At 46.8% G+C, this 23,827-nt stretch overlaps 1 protein-coding gene across 1 annotated transcript in view; it reads right to left on the bottom strand.

Annotated features, from left to right (window-relative positions):
* The window catches only part of NDST1 (N-deacetylase and N-sulfotransferase 1), a 67,648-nt gene extending 45,081 nt beyond the window's left edge, over positions 1–22,567 (bottom strand). Inside the window, exon 1 of the mRNA XM_088478254.1 lies at positions 22,479–22,567. The gene's annotated coding sequence lies outside the window, so the exon portion shown is untranslated. The remainder of the gene's footprint in view (positions 1–22,478) is intronic.
* Between the last annotated feature and the right edge of the window lie 1,260 nt (positions 22,568–23,827).

Genomic DNA, 23,827 nt, shown 5'->3' with positions numbered 1-23,827 from the left:
GGAGCCCGGAACTTGGCGGGTACTCTCCCCCAGCTGCTGCGGCTCTTCTGTGTACAGTTGACCCACTGCATTTAACACAAAATACCCCTTCAGTGCCAGCATCTTAGCCAAGTGGGGGGGAGCGGGGAGCCGGCAAAGGAAATGGGACCCAGCCAGAGATATGCTTTGTGTTATACGTGAATGATCTGAATAAATAATGCAATGGCGATATCAGAACTCGCCAATTACAGATAGAATGATGAACACGTTTTGTAAGTTAATTACATTCTGATAGATAAATGCAAGGAATCTGCTCTGTCTTCTGCTCCGCGTAGAGAGAGAAATACAAAGAGACACAAAACTATTCTTATCAGGAGACGTGGCCAGACTCCATGGTACAGGCAGTCTATAGAGACTGAACAAAGATGTCTAGGATTAAGAGTGCTGGATCCGTTATACGATAGGTAAAAGACTGGGATTCCAGGTGTTGGGTTTCTTCTCTCAATTCAACAATGGATGAAAACACTGGTGTCCAGTTATACCAAGTAAGACACGGACCCCACCCGGCATTACAGGACATTTTTAGGTACTCCATTAATTCAAAAAAATCTTAATAATTCACATTATACTGAAACACAGCTTATTCTAAATGTATTGCACAGTTATAAAAGCTAGTGCAAATTATGCAGGTAATAAAATGAAATCCTCAGGGGCCTATTTATCAAATCGTATTTGCGGGATACCCTCTGAAAACACCAGATTTCGAGGGGTACCCACAAATTTGACATATCCCCTACGGGGGACCGCTTGCCGATGTCCGAGATCTGCCGCAATCCGTTTTGGCTTGTGGGTTTCTATAGGAGATGTTTCAGTGCCGAATTTACCCAGCTCCAGAAAGCGATTGGCCCTGATAGCTGAGGCCTTCTTCTCGTGGCTAGCGCCACCAGATGGTGGCCTCAGCTATCAGGGCCTAGCACATCCCAGAGTTTTAAATGATTGGCGCTTTAAATCCGTGGGGATTAAATCAATGGCATCACGTCTGTTAATGTTACATAGTATTCCCGCTAGCTTGTTTTAGTGGGGCGCTGGCGCCCTGCCTGATTTTAAAAGGGCAAAATGTGCCCTGACCTTTTAGCAGCACCCTGGGGGAAAAGTTGCAGTGACCGATCACCGCCGGGTGAATAGACGCCGTGCGCATATGCACAGCATCTATTCACAGTAAAGGTGCCCACACACTAGGCGTTCAGGTCACGATCCGATATCGTGTCCGATCTCTCCCCCTGCAGTCGTGGGCACGATTTGGTGTTAAAAACGATCCAAATTGACCCACGATCTATCGTGCATCCTATACTATTCCAGTGCATCGTGACTTGAGATTTTCAGATCTTGCTGATGTACGACCAGCGGGTACGCGCATCGGCATCGTAATCGTGAGTAGAGACTCACGATTAGGACGTATTTTACACGATCTGTTGTCCCGATGTGTCGCAATCGGGCTGATCGTATAAAATATTGCCTAGTGCGTGGGCACCTTTAGGGCAGAACTTGGAGGAAGCCCAGCGCCAAGCGTGACAAATTGGAGGCGTGTACCAAGGATACGTCCCTCCCCCTTTTCAGAAGCACATGCACCTTTGGCGCGCGCAGAGACTCCCGGCCGCCCCCATGCAGCCTAGCGGGAATACTATTTACATATGGGCCTATATATATATTTTTTTTTTACAGGGTTCTGAATAAGCCAGGTCTAAAGCAGAGTTGAAGTTTTTCCCCTCATTTTCCAGTATCCTCCCTGGAAAACTGGTCAGCGACGGATTTAAAGGCCTACGGGTTCTAGTCTTTGCAAGTGAATTTGTGCTAATGGCACTTTTTCACCTTCTGCGTTCTTTTATTAATCCCCTCACCTCACAAACCCATCCACATTTTAACATGTTTTTCAGGCATTTTCTATACACAGTCTCTCGAAAGGTTAATTCACATTAGCAGTACATGGACAGAAAAATAAGTGTGTAAAGGTTTAGGAACACATTGCTGTGTACAAACCTTGAAGTATTACTATTTTTAAAACAGTTTTCATGAGAGGGCTTAAGAATGAGAAAAAAAAAAAAAAGCATTAAAACATGGAAGGATGTGAAGTTCTCTTAGAAGATACAATTAGAACAGTAGCCAAGGGCTGCTCAAACCACCCTTAGTAGTACAGGAGCATACATGCCGGAACCTTGTCTGTGCGAGAGGTACAAGCTGCTAGAAGATTCAACAACATGATCTGCAGCTATACCACACACCAGGCTAGGGGGTCTATTTACTAAGCAGTGTTAGGAGACAGAGTGAAAAGTGATAAGGTACCAGCCAATCAGCTCCCAACTGCCATCTCACAGGCTGTGTTTGAAAATGACAGCTGGGAGCTGATTGGCTGGCATCTTTCACTCTGTCTCCTAACACTGCTTAGTAAATAGACTCTCTTTGTTGTGTTTGATATGTACATATATGTTCAACTCATCACCGGTCATATTCAGTATCTATCGTTCCTTATAGTGTGGGGCACTGGTGCCATCAACATTCAAAATTCATTTGTGCCTCAGTGACATCACCGGTTCCTTGCAAACATTTCAGCACGATTTTCATACGGGTTGGATATGAACCTCCTCCTAACCCACCCCGGTACCTAATCCTAACCTTCCCATCCCCACAGCTAAACCTAACACCCCCCGCCCCCTAGTGCCTAAACCTATCCTCCCTGCAACCTAATCCTAACCTCCCCCATGCGGCGGTTCGATTCCCGGCAGCGCCTGGCCGACAAATGCAGAGTTCCCGGCAGCGGAAGCCCGACAGCGCTGGAAACTCCGATCGTCGTTAAAGTATAAACTAACCCCTAACCCTCCTTAGGGGGTGCCCAACCCTAATCCCCCCTTCCCCGCTGCCTAAACCTAAGTCCCCCACAGGGGGTGCCTAACCCTAACCTTCCCGGGGGGGTGCCTAAACCTAAGTCCCCCCCAGGTGCCCTAAACCAAACCCTCCCCCCCCCCTGGCTGCTGTCCGCTCGCGGCGCCCGGCATCGGGGAAATGTCAGGCGTCTACATCTAGACGCCCGGCATTTCATCCTCGCCGGGATATGACAGTCGGGAAGCCGTCTGTCGGTATTAAGGCAGACGGTTTCCCGATTGTATACCAACCTAACACCCCCTGCCCCCTAGTGCCTAATACTAACCCTCCCTCCCTCTTCGGTGCCCAACCCTAACTCTCCCCTAATGCCTAACCCTCCTCCCAAACACCCCGATACTTACCTTCGGGATGCAGTCGGTTGGGATACTGGTGCCGGGATTTCTGCGTCGGTATTCAGACTGTCGGCCCCGACTACATCCCTTTTCATACATATCGCTGAGACACCAAGCCAGACAACTATGGCTACGCTGTTATGAATCGGGGGCCTGATTCAGAGTTATACGTAAACCAGATGGTTTGCATAACCACTCCTACTGTTGAGAGCTCTGCGAATGCCTAGGATCTGCACTGCGGCTGTGCAGGTCTTTCTGCGACTACGGTCGCAGAGCTCTCTAAGCAGAATGCTGCGGCGGTTTGCGGGAGGGGGAATGGTCGGAGCCAGCCAGCAATCCCATAAACAGAGGCGTGTCACCACCATTTCCTGGGAGTGGCGAGGCCAGCGTCTGTGTCTCCCGTAGCAGATTTATTGGTCTCTGCCACGTAGCTGCGACGGCAATTCAGAGTAGCCTTTGGCTCACTCGGATGGCCGATGCCGCGACCGATGGTCGTGATGGTGATCCGGGCGCATGACATCGAATCTGCGGCATTAGCATATTTTAGTATAGATGCTAAAAGGATCCGTCTCTGAACCAGGCCCTGGGACTTTACTTTCTTTTGCCTAAAAGACAGGTCTGGCATGAACAGCCTATATTAACCTTTTTCTCTAATTTCACACTTCATTGTGGAAACTATCCCCTAGTCATTACTTTCGGAGATTCATGTAAAGTAATATTTGCAGGACTCATGAACAATAACCATCATTGTACGTTCTCTCGCAATTCGTATGTCTGCCTAGTATGAGCTTGAGAGAGAGAGTCTCTATTAACTCCTTAACTCTCTGAGGTCACTATCAAGTACTCATAACAGTCCCTTTTTTTCCTCACAGTGAAGCGTTAAACCCATTTACCGCTTTTAAATCCGCCAAATGCCGCAGTACATCCTACAGCAATTAGACCCAGGCCTCCCGTCAAATGGAATACGCTCCGACGACAATGCCTAAAGCAGATTATTTTTGTTATCACACAGCAGGCATCCACACGATGATTCCCCCCCCCCCTAAAATCCCAATGCAGGTCTTATCATAAAGACGACACACGGCTGGGTGCCTGTAATGTCTGGAAATGTGAGGCTGCAGCAGGATTCCTAGACTGGGATGTGGGATACAGTAAGATCTGTGTTCCCCCTCTCAATTAAGGCGTGTGAACTGTGCGTGAACTTCGGGAATCAGTGGGGAAAACGCACATCCAAACCTATATAGCAGATATGGCCTGAAAAACACAGTGGAGATGCTACGCAGATTTGAGGCTCAGAACCAAGCATCTGCGCCGCACGAAATGGAGATAGCTGTGGTGCCTGAGAGTTTAATGCTCATCTTTTGGGGGGATAGTGGCTCTGTGTGTGTGGCGTCAGTGCTGGGTACCTACTGGCCTCAAGGCTTCAGTTAAATCCTTTCAATTGAGCACAGTGCACCACAACTCAGCTGCAAGACTCCAGAGCAAGAGACATTTGGAAGCTGCCAGTGACCCTATACCAACACCTGTTTAAGTACAGCTCAGGGTTAATTCGATTAGGGGCAATGTGCCGTCCAAGAGTGGCACACCGAGTCTGATGACATCGTTACTTCATCCTCCCAGCCCATAGAGGTGCACAGCAAAATCGGCAAACTAGAGTGTACGGTAATGGACACATATGTCCCGCTTAATAAAGTGACCCTATGGGCGGAATTCAATTGATTCCTGCCCCCATCGCGCCCGACGGAGCTATTCAGTTCTTGCTCCTGTCGGGCACGATCAGCTAACAGTGCTACATTTCAGCTCGCAGCCCCAGGGGGGTGAGAGCTTAAATGTGCGAAAAGTGACATGTTTGGGCGCCCAAACATCACTTTTCGCGATCGCGCCCAGCACTTTGGTCGGGTTTAGCTGCTTTACGCGGCTAAACCCGATCACTTTGGGCGCGATCAGCACGAAAATCTAGAACAATTGCACAGAGGCCCGCGAACTCCTGTCACTTTAGACGGGAGATGCGGGCCGCGAAAACAATTGAATTCCGCCCTTTGAGCATGATGCACTTGTTTAACACACTACAATGAAGCCCTAGGGCAAAGCACAAAATGGACGCCAGTGGGTAGGAGGCCTAAGGGAAAATGAACAGCCATTATCAATGGTTTTATAATGAAGGGTACTCGGTTATGACAGCACTTCAGGCTGATGATTCACTGTCTCATTGATGACAAATCTCAGCGTGTACAGACCCACATTTCCCAGAAGTCTCGCACAGATCTCACTTTATAAGGACCTTGCTCAATTTACTTAGGTAGCTTGGCACAAGCTAAGACTCTCAGCAATTAAGTAATTATATTAAACGTGCCCAGATATGTTGCAATATTACATTACAATTAGGTTTTTAGGACTAACTTGCGGCAAATGGGCACTAAAAATTGCAGATCCCGCTCAAGAACGCAATTTAGAGGTGAAGCGGGATGGTTATTAAATGCGGTTGGAAAAAGGTGTAAAAATGGAGACTTTAGAAACCCTTCTGCACAAGATTTATTGCTAACCATATATTTTAATATAAAGCAATTTTGCCAATAGTCTCCCCTCAGAACATTCCCGGATTTCAATGGGGGAGATTTAATTCAGCGGGAGTCGAATAGCGCCGGGAAGTCGTTCCTGGAGCCATTCAATTCAGCACAATGACAGGTTGACTAAATTATTTCTTCTCGCACCTTTCTGAGGATGTGAGGAGAAATCTGACTAAAGTGCCGGCCGCGAGGCTGTTTTCCGGCTTAGCGAAGTCGCTGACAGCCTTACGGACGCCACTTTAGTCGGTGAACGCCGGTTCTCCCTACTAAACACCCCGGGTTAAGTCGCGAGAACTGGAATTCTCCGATTTAACCTGTAATAGTCGGACTAAACAGCGCGCCGAATTGCATAGCTCAGGGACCAACTTCCCGGCGTTATTCAACTCACGCTGAATTGAAACGGCCCCACTGTCCGCTTTCTGAGTTCTAAAATAATCTGTCCAATTCTACTCATGACAAAATAAATGTAAACCTTTAGCGTTTTTTTTTTTATGAGACGAAACGTCTACATATGTTTTTTTTATTACAGACATTGAAAATAAGAAGGCGAACCAAATATTTTCAAAATGACTCAGTAAAATCTCAAGTGTCGTCGTTTGATCAGTACATATTCCCACAGATCCAGTTTCTCTTCAAGGGGGTGGAAAAAAATAAACCAGTGAAATTAATACAGCAAAATAAAAATTTTGTGTAGCATATCTATGTTACAATGTAAGCTGGACAGATAAAGGGCTTGTCACAATCTCCGGAAGTGTCGGAGCATGTAATATCAAAACATCTATAGTACTAGATGTGAAATGTACCAAGTGAAGATTTAATCAGCACACAAATAAAAGCATCGCACACACACACACACAATATTACATAGACATAGTGCAGGAAATGACAAAAAAAATAATAATGAAAACCCTAACATTAGGGGTATGGTTGACCATCGACGGCTCTGCCATCAATGGTTAGAAACCACCGACTAGTAACCATCGATGGTTGGTCGATTGTTGATAGTTTAAGATTGCACGTGCGTAGACCACTACTTGCACTAACCATCAGGGCTCAGCCGCTGATGTTCACCATCAATTGTGAAACTAGTCACCCTCAGACCATCGATAGCTGCTAACCATCAACTGGTTCACGTTGCTAGCCAAGATGTCTTAAAAAAAAAAAAAAGATTCCTCAATGCTACTTTCCGCTGCTGTGGTAAAGATAAGCTCTGACAACAATGTTGTTCTTCTACTAGTATTTATATAGTGTTTTATTGCAGTGTTTTAATGCAGGTGTGGCAGAGCATGGCCATATATTATACTCTTAATAGGCATCCTTGTCCTTACGAATTCACCAAGCAGACATAAAATAAATCCAATGCCGCCCAAGAAATAAGTTTTGAGCAGCACAATTCTAACTAAATTGCATGCATGAACTTTGTTTCATGTATGACAGCAGGCTGATAGGGGTCTCGTATCGCTTATACTTTGCGGTTGGGGAACCCTACGCCTTCCACACGGTGCGTGACTTCCCAGCGGTCCCCATTCTCCCTCTTCATGCCAATGTGTCGCACCCGGGCCTATCCTCACTAACCTAATCACAATCCTGCCACTGTTAACTTTCTAATGATCTGATTGGCCACAGGCTGTGCTATCTCCGCCCACTTCGGCATCGAAGATACAGTATCCCTGACAAGAATGCGATGAAGCATCCTATTCACACATTCAAGTCCCACTTACTGAATACAAAGAGGACGAAGATAGATCTCAGCCCACACAGAATATTCTTTTTATCAGTAGCCTGAAAAAAAAAAGAAACTAAACTTTGACAACTCCCTCTGTGCTAATCTATGGTATCCATGCTGCATTTACTACCTCTCCTGCTGCTGGCTGATGATTAAACCATTTGGACTGAAGACAGCGAATTCCCTGCAGCCAGAGTGCTATTCCCCTATTATTAATTCCAGCATCACCAACTTCCTCAGCTCTTACACATGGGGTGCTGAGGTAATGACAAGTCGCTCTGACTGACTTCATCTGCTGTGTGTTCCGTTCACTGGAAATGGCCTCATGAACTGTAACGCCGTTTCACATTGCCATTATAAGGTGAGATTACGGGGGGGGGAATAGAACATAAAAACTCACAATACCAGGGCAGAAAAAAAAATTAGGGATTTCAGTCAGATGCAGTCTGTCATAATGTGCACTTACGTACATCTTGCGGCTTCTTACAGGCGCTGCTGTGCAAGAGTTCAAACGACTTTGTGCCACTAACACTTCCAGAGGTGGGAAACTATTTTAAGATGTCATAATACTATAAAGACTAAAACGGTGCCCCATACACGCTGCAAGTTTGCCAGCCAATTGGCATATTTCACATCTTATTGGCCAATAATTGCAATGAACGGGCTCAAAAGGAATGCAGATTCCCATTACTATCTAATCGGGATGGCTCAGATGTCAACTGGGTTTCTAAAGCCGCATATCCTCTACCCGATAACATAGAGCGATCATTCAGTAATCGGGCACACATCGGGGATATAAATGTCGGAAACGGCCAGCGATGAGCGCTCCCGCTGGTCATTTCTGCCATCAATTATCGCCCGAACATGCTGGTCAACCTGACGATAACGACAGGTTGAGCATGATATGGGATGATTGATGGTCAGTGTAGGCACAGCACCAGACTGTGAAACGACTGGACGATTACAATGCCGTAATCGTGCTGTCGTTTCGAAGTCTGCTAGTGGATGTGCCACTTAAGTGTTTAATGGATTTGGAGGAAAAGTTCCAGGTTTGGCTACACAGCTGTTAGAATCAATATTATCCAGTCTTAACATTTATGCTGGCCATAGACTCGCCGACTGTCCAGGTGATCCGAAGAAACGGACAAGGGACAGAGGGCCTGAGTCAGAGCCGGACGCTATTTGCGCTCACTCGTTCAGAAAAAAGGGGTGGCTATTAAAATGAACCGTTCGCTCTTTGCGATCTGTTCACGCCTCTAGGTCTGAACGAGTGAACAAAACTTGCGGTAGTTTTTTGGAAAACTACGCCCCCTGGCCGCTCGCATCCTACGTCATGTCCGCTATTTATTAGATTAATCGAGTACATCGACCAGCGTATGAACTGCTCGCTATTCTTGTGGTTGGTTTTTCCTACCACAAATTTGCGAGCAGTTCCGACTATAAAATAACCCAGTGACGTGGTCAGTGACGCTGCTGTATTAATTATGCACACCCATAAAACGCCCGTTTTGACCTTTAAGCACGCCTGCGTTCTGATCTCCACTCCCCGTTTTCAAGCACCTTCCCCTGTTACCACCCACATACGCCTCATTCTGTCACTCAAAATAGCAGGCATTCGCTATTTAGCGAACAAACGATTTTCAGCCGCACTGACTGGTTCGCGCATGCGTATTACGATCCGTACGCATGCGCAGTTGGGCAAACATCGCTCGGAGCGAACGAGCGGCCGCTTACGAGCGGCTCTGAATCAGGCCCAGAGAGTTGGTGCGATAATCGCCGCACTTCCGTACAATGTATGTGCATGAACTGCACTACACAGCATAGAATTGTCTGAACGACGGCCAGGGCGATCGGACATGTTTGATAATCAAATGATCTCGTCCATTTTCATTTTGTGAAAGATTGTTCATGTCTGTACAATGGTCATTTGATCGGCTGATCCGAAGGATTATCGTTCATTGATTGGCTAGCTTAAGCAAGTTTAGGCTGGCACAGTGGCTAGTATCGTTCCCTCACTGCGCTGGGGCTGTGTTTTTGATATTTCGGGCTCAATCCAATTACTTGCGAAGGCTGCAACATGCCGTTGCCACAGCGTTTAACGTCGGCAACGGCACCGCATCTCGCACCCCTCACGGCCTACTCCGAGCCCGAATTCGCAACATTTGCCCTATGGGACCTACGAAGGCTTTTATGAGAATTTGTGCTGCCGTAAGGTGCATCGCGTGGAATTGGATAGACCCCTTTGTGTTCATGGAGGTTTTCTTTAATTTCATCAAAAAGAGACCAAAAATAAATAAATAAAACGTACTTAACGGATTAAACGAACCATAGTGTATACACTACTGCTACATAGTTTAAACTGTAAGAACTACTGGGGCAGGGACTGCTGTAAATGACTATGTAATATGTTGAAACCATATAAAACGGTAATAAAATATTAATATACTTATTTTGTTTTGGCTATGTACTAATGAGTGTGAAGTCTGCATTCTATAGACGCCATTGTGCGATTCACGAGGGGACCGTGAGACAGTGAGCCGAAAGGAAGCATTTTATTGCCTGCCTCAAATTCGGGACTAAACAAGGCAAGAAATTCTAGTCCCTAATATACTGTATATTCTATAATCACGCCACCCAAGGGGCTATAAACATTTATATACCATGCATTTGCTTTAGGAGTCTGGGATTCTCTTTCCATAGTGTGTATTTGCAATACCATACATACAATACACCTACATAAATTGCTGCCTACTATTCTATCCTTTGCTATTTCCCAGGACGCAGGTATTATCAAGTAAGACATCCATTTATATTTTATCTGTCACCATGTAACCGTAATCTATCAGGGCAGCGGCTCCCAATTATGTCTAACAAGCTGGAGGTTTATAAACTGCAGTGTAAAACTCTAGTTATTGAGCAGTAATACACAGACAGCTCCCCGCGTATAGTCCAGCCTGTAAGATAGAACACCGTGCACAGTCTTCTCAGTTGGCTTGGATACACCGGCTAGGGAATAGCCTATTTGTGGAGGTGGTGTTTATCAGCCAATCTCTCTGGATACCTGGAGAGATTACCACTTTTCCCCAGGGAAGGTGTCTGGGAGACAGCTTGTAGACACTTTAAGCTATAAGAGCACTGTCCCCCCTGGAGTGAGCCTCAGACAGGGGATAAGATCTTCCTCAGCTGCTTAGACAAAAAAACTTCAGTTATAAAGACAAAATGGAAGGACTGCAAACCCCCCCCATGACATAGGGCTCGATTCAAGTCAGCACAATGCTGAGTAGCCCCGAGAAGGAGCTCCCTGGGCTATTCAATTCACTAAGCTGCTTGGTCTGACTAAAGGAATTTCTTTTCGCCGCTGAGGGTGCAAGGAGAAATACGACGAAAGTGACAGCCGCTCAGCTGGCACTTTAGTCGGAGAATGCTGGTTCTTGCGCTTAAACACCCATGTTAATTTGCGAGAACTGGCGTTCTCCGACTTAACAGGCAACTTTTGGACCACACAGCGTGGGTAATTGAATAGCTCCGGGACCTCCCTTCCCAGGGCTATTCAGCATCACACTGACTTGAATTGAACTCATACACTAGTATTCCTTACCCACGGCCTCCTGGGGCATACACTAAGTGCCCGACCAAATTTCCCACCTCCCGGGCCTACAATACCATCACCCTGCCAGGATACTAGCATTACCAACACCACCCCGGGACATACACTATTCGCCAACCAAACACCCCCGGCCCCCACAATACATAAGTCACTCATCAGACAGCGGTCACTGCTGCTTTTGGCTCCCAGAGAAGGGGCATTCTCATTTTCAATCCAAGACGGCCAATGCTCTATTCAGATGCAGCACTGTCACATCGGCCACTTTGGATTCACAGAGAGGCTGCCTCTGGCAGGCAACAGCGGGAAGAGACGCCTTAGGTAAGGGTTAAGACTGCCTAAGGGGTGTGTGACGCGCCTATGCGTGCAACTCTACATGGCCCGAAGTGACGTCAGCATGACTACAGAGAACTGCGCCTACAAAAACACGCACGCTAAACTCCGGAAAACGGACTTGAGTTCCACTCCGCATCGCTGCCTTTTGTGAGTCTCTGCACTACACCCAGCGCACTAAGCAGTAGTGACATCACTGTTGCGCTTTGTGAGACATCCGTTCTGTGGGCTAAACTAATATCCAAATGTCACCTGTCAATTCTTAGGAAATCTGTGACATCATAGAGACACCGTGATTTCCCATACAAAAAAATGAAAATCGGATTACCATGGCAAGCCACCAAATTACTATGTATTTTTACAAGTTTGGTTGTTTAATATGGTACTGTAATAATGTACTAAAATATTTTTATGAAGGATAGGTTTAGGGAGCCGTAAGGGTATGGTTAGGGTTAGGCACCACTAAGGGAGTAGGGGTGGTGGTGGTGGTTACCTGCCCCCATTTCAAACTAATATATATATATATATATATATGTTTTGTTTTTTATTGTCTTTTCAGTTTATGCAAACAATACCGGATTCAATTGCAAGGAGTTTAAAACACAAGTTTTTAATGTGTCGTGAAACACTAATAGAATAAATACAACCCATTCATCTAAATCACAAAACATTACACAAGATGCCAACACATCCCAAAATATTCTGCACTACAAATAGTGCAGTGTAATGTTAAAACAAAATTGATGAACTTTAATTTGTAGAAGGGGATTACATTTTTTGAGGGGGCCCAGTGGAGCCATTCAATTATTGCTTCGTTCTGGCACCCATTATTTCTGCTCTCTCCCTCCTGAGGTGGAAATGTGCAAAAAGTCAGACTTTCGGGCGGCCAAACTGCATTTCTGGCAGCGTGCTCAATAGTTCAAAGGTTTAGCCGTTTTGCGCGTCTAAATCCTATTTGGATGCGACATGAGCGAAGAGTAACGAACGCTTAAAACAATTGAATATCTCCTCACCCCGCCCCCCCAGTCATTTTAGACAGAAGATCTGGCACGGATAAAAAACACTATTTAATTCCCCCTTAGTGCCGTTTACATCAAAAGCAAGAAATGTTAAAAAGGACAGAGGGACACAAAGTTCCTATGAAAAGCTGCTGAGCAGGCATCCAGGCTATAAGTGCCAATAGATATCACTGGCACCTAAATTATTACTTATTTACAAAGCACCAAGATCATCCCCTTACAGAGAATATTTAGTGCTTCACATCTGTTTCTTCCTGTAATGAAGCTTAAGGTGGGTACACACTATAGTGATATATCTGCAGATGATGTTCGTTCATACACACTGAATGACCATCATCTGCATGCTGCAGCGGGTAGGGCCGGCCTGGGGGCGGGGCAGGGCGTGGCCTAATTGTGCAGGCGTGGCCACGCCCCCTTCGGGGGGAAAAAGCCACAAAAAATCATTTGCGTCACTGCGCGCTGGGGAGGGGGCACTGTGTGCCCCTCAGCCCTGCGCACAGCTAATGGGGGGGCGCGATCAGCGTGATCACTCCCCCCTTTGGCATAGGAGACAACTCCGGCTCCTACTTTAGCAGCCTCGGACAGTCTCCCAGTGCATCCCAGCATACAGCAGCGTGTGCTGGGCTGCTGTGACCTAAGAGGGAGGGGGAGCGGTGCCGGACCCGGGTAATTAGTACCTGCTCTCCCCCCCTCTCGGCGCCCTTGTGTATGGGTGATTGGCTGATCGCCCGTACACACTTGCCGATAGGACAGATATGCCTGACGGCATATCTGTTCATTGGCCGTGCAGCACAGCCAATGTGATATGTCTGTGAGCGAAGTTCACAGACATATCGTCTGTACACACTGGCCGACGGGGGCACGATATATTGACTGATCAATTAATCGGCCAGTGTGTACCCAGCATTACAGTTCCCTACCACCTTAACACTAGGCTTGATTTCACCAAAAATCAAATAACCTCCAGCAATGCTAACCACCACGCAACCATGCCGGCAACACGCTGATGGGGGAAGATGTACTAAACCTTCTAAAGAGAACAAGTGAAGAAGTTGCCTGTAGATGTAGGTTGTGTGTGGATGGCTGAAGTTGCATCACTGCCATCCACTGTGTCATACAGGAAGTGCCTCTGCCGCCATTATTCAGCATGACTGCAGCGAGTGAAGACACACTTCTGCTGCACTCCAGAGTTCTGTGGTAATTTGCGCACAGACCACAGCAACCAATCAGCTTCTAGCTATCACCTCCCGAATATATTCTATAAATTCATAGCTCAAAGCTGATTGGTTGCTATGGGCAACACTGCCATTTGTACTCTTCAGATAGTCGAAGGGATAACTTGTGATGTTGGCACTACCGAAAACTGGCCGATATGTGAGCAGCTGGTCAACTCGGCAATGCCCCATCGCATACAGAACTGAATTCCCCTCAATATTGGGAAATTCGGTCTCTAAAATGCCCCATCTGCGAGATAGCTTAAGCCTTGGCGATTGCTGTACTTGGCTCGTAATATGCACATAGGGCTATACCTACATTCCCCTTCAATGACCAAAGCCTACCTCATCTGCTCAGCAGTAAACCTACTGCACAATACCTTAAAGTGTCCCAAGCTTGGGCACACAAATATGCAATGTGTGGATGATCATGTATTATTGTGAATCCAGAACACGGTATAAGGGGGAGATGTATCATTGGTGAAAATGTGGTAAAACTCCCGAAAGTGCAGTTTTTCAGGGGTTTTACCACATTCCCCGTATGTATTAAGCAGCAGAACGCGCTTAATACATTCTACTGCTTCGCGTTGCTAGGTAACGCCACCTTCAGGCGGCGTTACCCAATAGAAGCCTATGGGCTTCTTAGCGCGACGCTCGGGGCTGGGATCCCTCCCATGAGCCCCCGCAGCCTTCTGCGCATGCGCAGAAGGACTTCTGGGTGTTAAACCCGGAAGTCCCTCTGCCCGGCAGCATCGCAAAGGACAGCTCTCATCATCGAGAGCGTTCTTTGCGATATTCTTGGTACATACCGCAGTAATTAACCGCGGTATGTACGCGAAGTCGGGGGGGATGTACCGCATCGGCGATATTGCCGTTAATACATCTCCCACTAAGTTACCTAAACAGGCAAGGGGACTGCCAAGGTGCCCACAGTCTGTTTGATTTAGCACAATTATAAGTGTGTATATTTTATGATTTTATAGATCCAAAACCTTCTAACCTTTGATGTATTATGCCTCCATCAGATGATTTGTCCTAACGCCTTATTCCTTCATTTCGATAGCACCAGTGTTTATCATGATTTAATAGCAATCTCCCACGATGACAAGCGTTGAGAACTGTAATTTAATACCATTTTCAAACTACAGTCATTTTCAGCAACAGCGCTGCAATTAATTCTCACCTCTATTTGTAGACCAAAGTCTGTGTATGAGACACAGAACCTAGATTAACATTTACACTATTATTCAATGGAGCGGCGATATCAGGGACTGCCAGCAGCCCGTGACAGAGGGTCAGCGCCACACGTCATGGTCATTTCCGGTTTTCTAATATCTTTGGAACGGCCAAGGAAAAGTTTTTATAGCAGTTTTCATAATATATATATATTTTTCCTTTGTTTATCTACTCATGGCACCAAAATGATTCATCTCAAACAATAAAGTAAATATCACAACCATTAATGGTCATTGTAAAACAGATATAAATAAACAATATAAAATCTATGGGCCTGTTTATTTTTATTTCAGTAAAAACTAACATTTTTATTGAACTCAAATGACCATTCATTTTCACTGTACAAAGCATTGCATGGCAGACAGTATAAGGAACCAAGAGACAATTACTACTGTGGCCAGACTTTTAACCTCAACTTTTCTTGCAGTCTAAAAGGTTGGTCATTTAAATTAGAGCACTAGATAAACATTGAGTCCTAAGGGTATTGATTGGCGACGTAATTGCCAATACTGACTGCTAGATAAGGGAAATGATTTAAGCAAACTCCCTGAAAATACAGCTAATTCCAAGCATAACCTAAAGCAGCCTAATAAATTCCATGTTTAAATGCACCTGCCTCAGGCCGCCGTTAATGACTGCTGGCCTGAGCAGAACAGTGTCTGCAGCAAAGGTATTGCTCTATCTAAATAACTCACCTTGTGCATTCAATTGGTAACTGTGATATCCCTGCAGACATTACACTGATACCGCACACTCCCAAAGGAGAAACGGGCCTACTGGTCTATTATTCGTTATAATAGCCTCTGCAAATGACACGCACAGCCGGTGAAAGGGTTAGTCACGTCGCCGCTGGACCAGTAATGATTTGCAAGGACAGGATTTGAATGCCATAATTGCCTCCGGGACGCAAAAGCATTACATTTCATAGAGTGCATTGCTAAACCCTGCCCCGCTCTCACCAGGTCTGCACTGTGTGGGACTATCGCTGTACATTGTACCGTTTGGCCACGGCGCAAATAATTCTTTCTTTACACAAAGCGGCACTGAACGTGTGAGACTCGGAACAAGAGGGCAATCTAATACTGCTTTTCTACCAAAGTTCCGAGTCTGACCCGGAGATTGGAACAGGGTTCCAACCGGATCAGATCCGGAACTTCCCCTACGCCGACCCAGGATATTGATGTGCATCAACCCGGGATTTTCAGCTCGGTGTAAAAGGGGTATAAGTGGGCAAACTTACAGAATGAATAGTGCAGCATCAGCAAGAAGAGATAAAAGTTTGAGTTAACAAATTAGGGCCCAGATTTATCAACAAGTGAAAATCTCATTACTGCTCATTACTAATCTTCATTGGTGCCCCAAACAATCCGCTCCTAATTGTCATGTGTTTAAAAAAAGTGACAGGAGCCGATTGGTTGGAGCACCGTGTAAGATTAGCGACGAGAGATAATTAGTTGATAAATCTGGGCCCTAGCTGTGAATATTGACTCCACGATGAATACATTTCAGTTTTGCTTCAATAGCACATATGGGCATGCATCAATTCTACATTTGCATTTATCACATATAGGGAGATGTACCAAGCAACGTAAGTGGAGAAGTGAACCAATGGAGAACTTGCCCATTGCAACCAATCAGCTTCTACCTATCATTTTATAGAATGTGCTTGATAAATGCTACCTCAAAGCCGATTGGTTTCTATGGGCAACTTCTCCAATAGTCCACATCTCCATTCTGTTCACTGGTTGATACATCTGCCCCATAAGGACAGGCCTTATTGCCATCTTCAGTGGTTTCAAGAAAAAGGCAATAGTCCATTATAAGATAAAAGGATATGTTATCATAAACAAATAAGTCATATTTTGTGTTATTTATTTTTTTCCCAGGATCAGTGAAGCAGAGCAAACCCACCTTAATCAGGTAGTGGATACCCGCCTTAACAGAGCGATTGAGCGATAATGACATAGTTATCGTTCAATTGCTAGTTAATCGGGCATGCAAACGTCGGAAATGAGCAGCGATGCGCGCTCCCGCTTGTCATTTCAGACATCAATCATAGCCCGAACATGCTGGTCAAACTGCCGATACCGACAGATTGACCATGTTCGGGGATGATGGAGGGTGCCTACACTGAACGACTGATCGTTCAGTGTAGGCACTGCAGGATATGGGGAACGATTACGATGTCGTACTGTCTTCCCTGGGTCAGGTAGTGGATGTGCGGCATTAGAGACTAGAATTGCATACGGCCCTATAACCACTACAACACCAGGTGCGGGATGTATGACGACTCTCTTTCGGGATGCCAAGCATCGGCCACTCTTCGCATGCACTCCGGCGTTTATTACGGAATGTATCGCATTCAGGGGCTTGATGCATACGAGAAATGCAGTCAGACCGCATTTCTTGCTTTATTCTATTGAGAGGATCAATATCAGGCATTGAGGTAAACTGTGGCTGGAAGATAACCACCAACAAACAACCTGTGTCTACTTCCAACTATAGTACTAGGCCGCAATGTAGCTGGAAACCATCTGATTGACTGAATCTCGCCCTATTTTGTCACCCACATGTGCAGACAGTTTGAACGACCTCTGTTTGATCCACTGGGACACAACACTATACCAGTAAATCCAGAGGCGTTTTTAGAATGGTGCAGGGAGTGTGGGTCCAGGGGGGGCACACCGCACATCCATATTTTTAATACTTATCACTCCACCGAAGTCCCACGTCTGCGTCGGTAGCAGCGCCGTCTAAATCACCTGGAAACCGGCCGCACCGCCCACTTTCCTGGCGTTTTGAGCATGCCAGGTAGGGAAAACATGCGCTGTAGGCTTTAGGCACACTCTAGTGCCCAGAGTCTACTGGCGTGGCGCTGCGTTTAGTGCACAGCCGGCTGTCGGAGAGAGGAGGGGGCCCCAAACAGAGACTGCACACGGGCCCCCTCCTTTCTTGAAAAGCCCCTGAGTAAATCTAATGATGACCTAAAGGGAAGGTTTATTTTATGGTTTAAAGTTTCTTTTAATGTCTATTTAAAAATGAAAGACCTTGTTAATACGTTCATGCTGACTTTGGCCCCGATTCAGAGCCGGACGCTCTGACCAGAGCGCTCACTCTGAATCAGGGCCCACCTCCATAATTATGGAGCGTCCTCCTGGACGCTCGTATAGCTGTGGGTCACCACCCACAGCCTATACGAGCGTGCAGGTTGATGGTCGCGACCATCGCCACTGCGAGCCGGAGCCTGCGGTTGAGTTTCTCAACCGCAACGCCAGGAGTGATTTTGGCTCTATCAGAGCCAAAATCACTCCCACTAACATCACTAGTCATGTCAGTGGGGCCGGCTTCTGACGGTAGGCGTTCCCTTGGGAACGCCCCCGTCTGGGAGGCACGCCCCCGGCACGCCCACCAAAGGGGGCGTGCTGTCAATCAACATCGACAGCACGCCCCCTTTGATCAGACACAACGAGCGAAGGAAAGTCCTTCGCTCGTCGCGTCTCGCGCATGCGCACGACAGAGCTCCCTCCGTCGTGCGCATGCGCAGTGCACACCATCGACCCACTTGCGAGCGGTCAGCCGCTCGCGAGTGGGTCTGAATCAGGCCCTTTGTACACAACGCAACCTAAAACTGGGTACACACTTTTACGATTGCAGGCTGATCGGGTAAAACTGTCCCAATCAGCTGTGCAGTCTGTCCCCAGTGTGACCCGGTCAGCCGAGTACACAGTGCAGATATAACAGTGTGTACGGGCTTCTATGGGATCGGGAGGTCGAACCGATGAATATTAAACCGTACACAAGATGTAACCTCCCAATCCCGACCGCTGCAGGAGCGTTAAAAGCTGTTTATCGGCTAACGCTCCTGCATCGGGACAGCGTACACACCTATACAATCAAACGGCCGTCCTCTCCATATTGGATGAATGGCCCGATGATTGTATAGGTGTGTACCCAGCTTTACACTTGAGCACTGTAATTTTAAAGTGAATAATGCTATCACAAAATCCAGCGCACATGGGCTTCTAGAATTACATTCTTCTAGCTGGGTCCCATTGAAAGTATAACACTTTGCACTAGTAATCTGGTCATTTTAAGAAGACAAAACACCATGACTGCAAGCAACTTGATAAAGATTACCTCATGGAATAGGCACAATAAAACAAAAACATTTCGGAATGAACGACCCGCGTAGACTGGGACTAAGGGCCTTGATTCAGGGCTGTACCTACTGCCGCTGCATCTGTGTACGCAGCTATGCGAAAATGTGCAAATGGCGCAGACACCGGGTGATGTATTGAGACGCGCACCTGCAAAATAAAAACATCTGCATACAAAGACGAAATATCTGCGCAGATCATTAGATTATCGCAGTCCTGAGTGAGCCTAGGGTCCAGCAGAATGACCACTGGAACAGGCGCCGGAGCCATGTTTCTTGGCTACGGGATAGCAGGCGCAGGGTGTGACGTGCCGCCGAAACGGTCACGACACACCTGCGTTCTTTCCCACCTCCCCCAAACACTCCCATTCCATCACACTACAAGCAAAAAGTTCCTGGATACGACTACGGTAATGTAACTTTGACGCAAGCGCAGTGCAACTTAGGTGCGCGGTTTACTGAACTTGTAGAAATCGGCACTGCGCCCATCTCTGAATCATGCTCTATGTACGAGCTCATCAGTGTCTAAACAATCGTGGAGTCAACATAACACTTTTTTTTTTTTTTTTTATAAGAGCGTGAAGAGTTTTCTATAACTGGCAGCACTTGTTCCTTGTGTTTGGCCCCCAAAGACCATAAACACTAATGCGGCCAAAATACTGAACGCAGATAATCCAGGGGACTAATGCAGGTCCGAGCTAGGCCTGAATGCTTTTCCAATTTGGCCACAGAAGTACGCAAACAAAACTGGACATATCACGCGGTGACCCGCCAGAGAGTTTGACACATCATCTTAGACATGGGGGCAAAGAGCGGTTATCTGCCAATGGGATTTTCTGAGACGTCAGCAAATGTTCACGGACAGACAACGAAGCTCTAGCCGTGGTAAGATGTAGATTTCTTCCTATGAATCCTAAACATCACATCTTTTTAACACATCCAAGTTTCCCAGAAGAAGTTCAGACCAAAAGAGTCTCTGCGCACATGAAAAAGAATAAAACATTCAGCACTTACGTGCTTTACCTAGATACTGTATGTTAAGGTGCGTACACACATAGCGAGATTGTGGACGACGGAACGATAACAATATTGTTCAGTTTCTGGGCCAAAACGATGAACGATAATGACCAATGCGCGCTCCCGCTGGTCGTTGCCGTTAATCGCCCGAACCTCTGTCCAACCTGAAGATATTGTCAGGTTGTAGCATGTTCGGGGATGAGGGAGGGAGCCCAGCACTGAACAAAATCGTTCTTGATATCGTTCAGTGTTTCTCATGGAGCGGACCATCCTGTGTGTATGCAGCTTTACACTTGTACACTTAAGACCCGATTCAATTCTCGGCGATGCGCCGCGGGCAAATCTTCGCGGCTTTTCCTGCACGCTTGTGCAAAGGAAAATCAGTGAAGATGGCCTCGACGTAGAGCAGTCTGTAACCATTTTGGAGGCACTAAGGGTGAAATTCAATTGCTCCAGTCTAAAGTGACGGGAGCTATTCAACGGGCGGAATATAACTTATCGCAAATTTCTGCTCACAGCCTCCTGAGGCGCGAGCAGAATTGAACCCAAAGTAGGGCATTTGGATGCCCTTAACTGCATCGCGTCTGGCTTTTGGCCGGCTTAAATGTCTCTATAGCCGCTTATCCCCTGCATTTTGGGCACGACCTTGATGGGCAAAACAAGTAAATAGCTCCCGTCACTTTAGATGGGAGTTGTGGGCACAATAAAACAACTGAAATCCCCCCTATGGGCACGATTCAATGAAACGCGAAGTGAATAGCGCCGGGAATGAGTGCCCGGAGCTATTCAATCCATCGTGATGTTAGGTCGGAGAAGGCTCTTTCTCATGCCTTAAACAGGGTGTTTAGACGCAAGAACAGGCATTCTCCGACTAAACTTCCCGGCGCTATTCACCTCACGTTGAATAGAATTGTGCCCTAGGAGTGCATCACCTTGGAACGAAACCACCCCCTTACTGAAAGGGTATAGACACCCAACAGTCATCGACAATTGTAAACAGTTATAGGTTTACTCGCAGATACCCAGTAACACACTTTCCCAAATAAAGATATTACATTTTAGCTTGTGGTATTAACCGGTTCCTTACCCCCCCCTCCCCCCTCCCATTATTTCTAATAACTAGAAAAGCACACATACATGAAGCCCAAAAGGTAGATCACCGCCATCACTCACTTGCAAACTACGATTTTCATTGACAAGGTATTTTGGCAGCCATAACTACTGGAATTCAGATGCTGCACACAGACAATACCCTATACAAGGGCCTGAGGGTCATAATATATCTTAAGCCACTAATGACTTGGTGAAGGTTCTCCCTGCACAGATTGCTGGGAATTTTAACTGCACGGCACACCTACAGCCCACCATATGTTACCAATGTGACAGAATGCACATTTCATTCATTAACCATGAGGTTTACAGCCACAGATTATTCAACACAATGGAGCAGAATATACACATTTACTCTACGTCTACAGTGTTGTAATAAAATGCAACTCTAAAGTCCACCTTTACCTTTTACTCTACAGGTGAAGGCAGGATAAACATAGGTGAAGGCAGGATAAACATGAGTGACAGCGATACCCTGCGTTACCTAATGAAAGCAAATATCCTCCGTAAGGTATTGGAGCGACCTGGCGCACTAAATCGGGCATCCTAGATTAACGACAACGGCTTTACATTACTATGGGACATGTATAGAAAAGATCACATCAAACTAAATGACAGCACGGCCTGGACATTGACTCCTGCCATAACTATGCCAACATGTGCCATAATGCCAACAGCTGTGCCACAGGCCCTTGCCATAAGTTTCCAAGCTGGCAGCACTGCCCTCCCTTCTTTGCCTCATAAATGATCCTCCCAATCCCAAGGCCCAGTCTCCTACACTTTCCAGGCAGGGACATTTCCCTCCCCTCCCCATCACAGATCATCTATCCAGCCTCCAGCCACAACTTTATCCCCAGGATGTGGCCTAAGTACCCCCCTCCTCCTCCACCTGCCCAGTCATATCATGACACAGACACACAACTGCTGCTGGCACACGTGGACCTTCCTTACCCACCCAACATTGCTGCGACATGTGCCAGACGAACATGATTGTATGATGAGACAGCCATGGGGTCCCGGGCATCTCTGCTGCGACATGAGCACCACACCAGGGCTATGTCGCGATATGCAGGGTGCAATGCTGGCTATAGCACAGTATGCACAGCCTGGCATGCATGCATTTATGGACAGTTATTTTTATAGCCCCTTTGCACTTCACAATTGGATTGCAATGTCTGCTTGTGTCCTCACTGTGCATTAGGAGACATACAGTCATAGAAATGCGTCCACCCTGTCGCACCCGCTTACCTGCTGTGGCCATAGCTGCTGGGGTGCACTGACCGTCTGGGCCCGTACACCGGCCTCTCCGTGCTCCCTCTCCCTCCCCTGCCCGGTCCCTGTGCAGGCAGGGAGAAGCCTGCTTCTCAGGCTGCAACAAGGAGAGAGAGAGAGGAGGGAGGGAGAGAAAAGGGGAGGAGGGGAGACTGAGAGGAGGGGGAGGTTAGCAAACCCTTCACAAAGGCTGATTCACATTAACCCATGGAGTGCTGCAGGGGTGGGGGGCAGACACCATGCTGGCAGGGAAGAGGTTAAAGCAGGGTACTAGGAAAGCCTGTTTGTGGGATTGTGTCCCGTCAGCGCTTTCTGTACCTGTCACCAAGTGTGCACCTATAGTATGTGGTATTTAGGTGCCTTCTCTTATGTACATGTGCCCTTCTGCAACTCTGCATAGTATATACAAATATATCATGTTTAGCTTTGTATCTGTGCAGTTATGTCTGTTGTCTGCTATATAACATAAACCTGCGTATCTTTCCCTCCACAAACATGATAAAAGTCCAAGATAACCCATGTGTCAATATGCTCTTCAGGTCAGCATCTATATATAGCACAACGGGGACTGATACAGATTTGACCGCAAATCGGCTGTAATTGCTCCCACATTGTATGTACTGAACTAAGGGCCTGATTCTATGGGCTATATTTACTAAAGTGCAGATTTTTAGAAGGGGAGATGTTACCCATAGCAACCAATCACATTCTAGCTATTATCTTCTAGAAGGTGCTAGATAAATGTTAAGTAGAATCTGATTGGTTGCTATGGGCAACATCTCCACTTCTAAAAAGAAGCAAATGGAGCGCGTCTTGCGAGTTTTAGCGAACTGCGCATGAGCCATAGCAAACGTACCTATCTCTTAGTTGAAAGGATATTGGGCCTGTTTCAGAGGTGTATGCTAACGCTGATGATTAGCGTACATCTCCGATGTTCCCGGGCCTGTGCACGCGCAAGAGCTGTTCTGCGCATGTTCAGAACGGGTCCTGCGATCAACGCTTGCAGACCCTCCCCCCAAGCTGCAGCATGTCATTGATATGCTGCGTCGTTTGGGGGGCGGAGCGGGGGGCATTGCTGGTCACCATTCCCAGAAACGGGGGGGTGTTGCCTCCATTTTCTTGGAGAGACGAGGCCGGGGTCTATGTCTTCGGGCGCAGATTACTGTCCGCTCAAGTGACCAGGATCTGGCCAGGCTGCGGGAAGCTTTGGCTCACGCAGCCTGAGCAAAGGAGCAACCTGGTTGCGATGATGATCCCAGGCTGTGACCTCAGTTGCAGCGCTGGGATCGAAAATGCAGCAAGGAGGTGTCTGACACCTCCCGATG

Source organism: Taudactylus pleione, unplaced genomic scaffold (assembly GCF_031769625.1).
Source record: "Taudactylus pleione unplaced genomic scaffold, aTauple2 ptg000212l, whole genome shotgun sequence".
NCBI classification, from domain to species: Eukaryota; Metazoa; Chordata; class Amphibia; order Anura; family Myobatrachidae; genus Taudactylus; species Taudactylus pleione.
The sequence above is the reverse complement of the archived record's forward strand: the minus strand, read 5'-3'. Positions and strand labels throughout refer to the sequence as shown.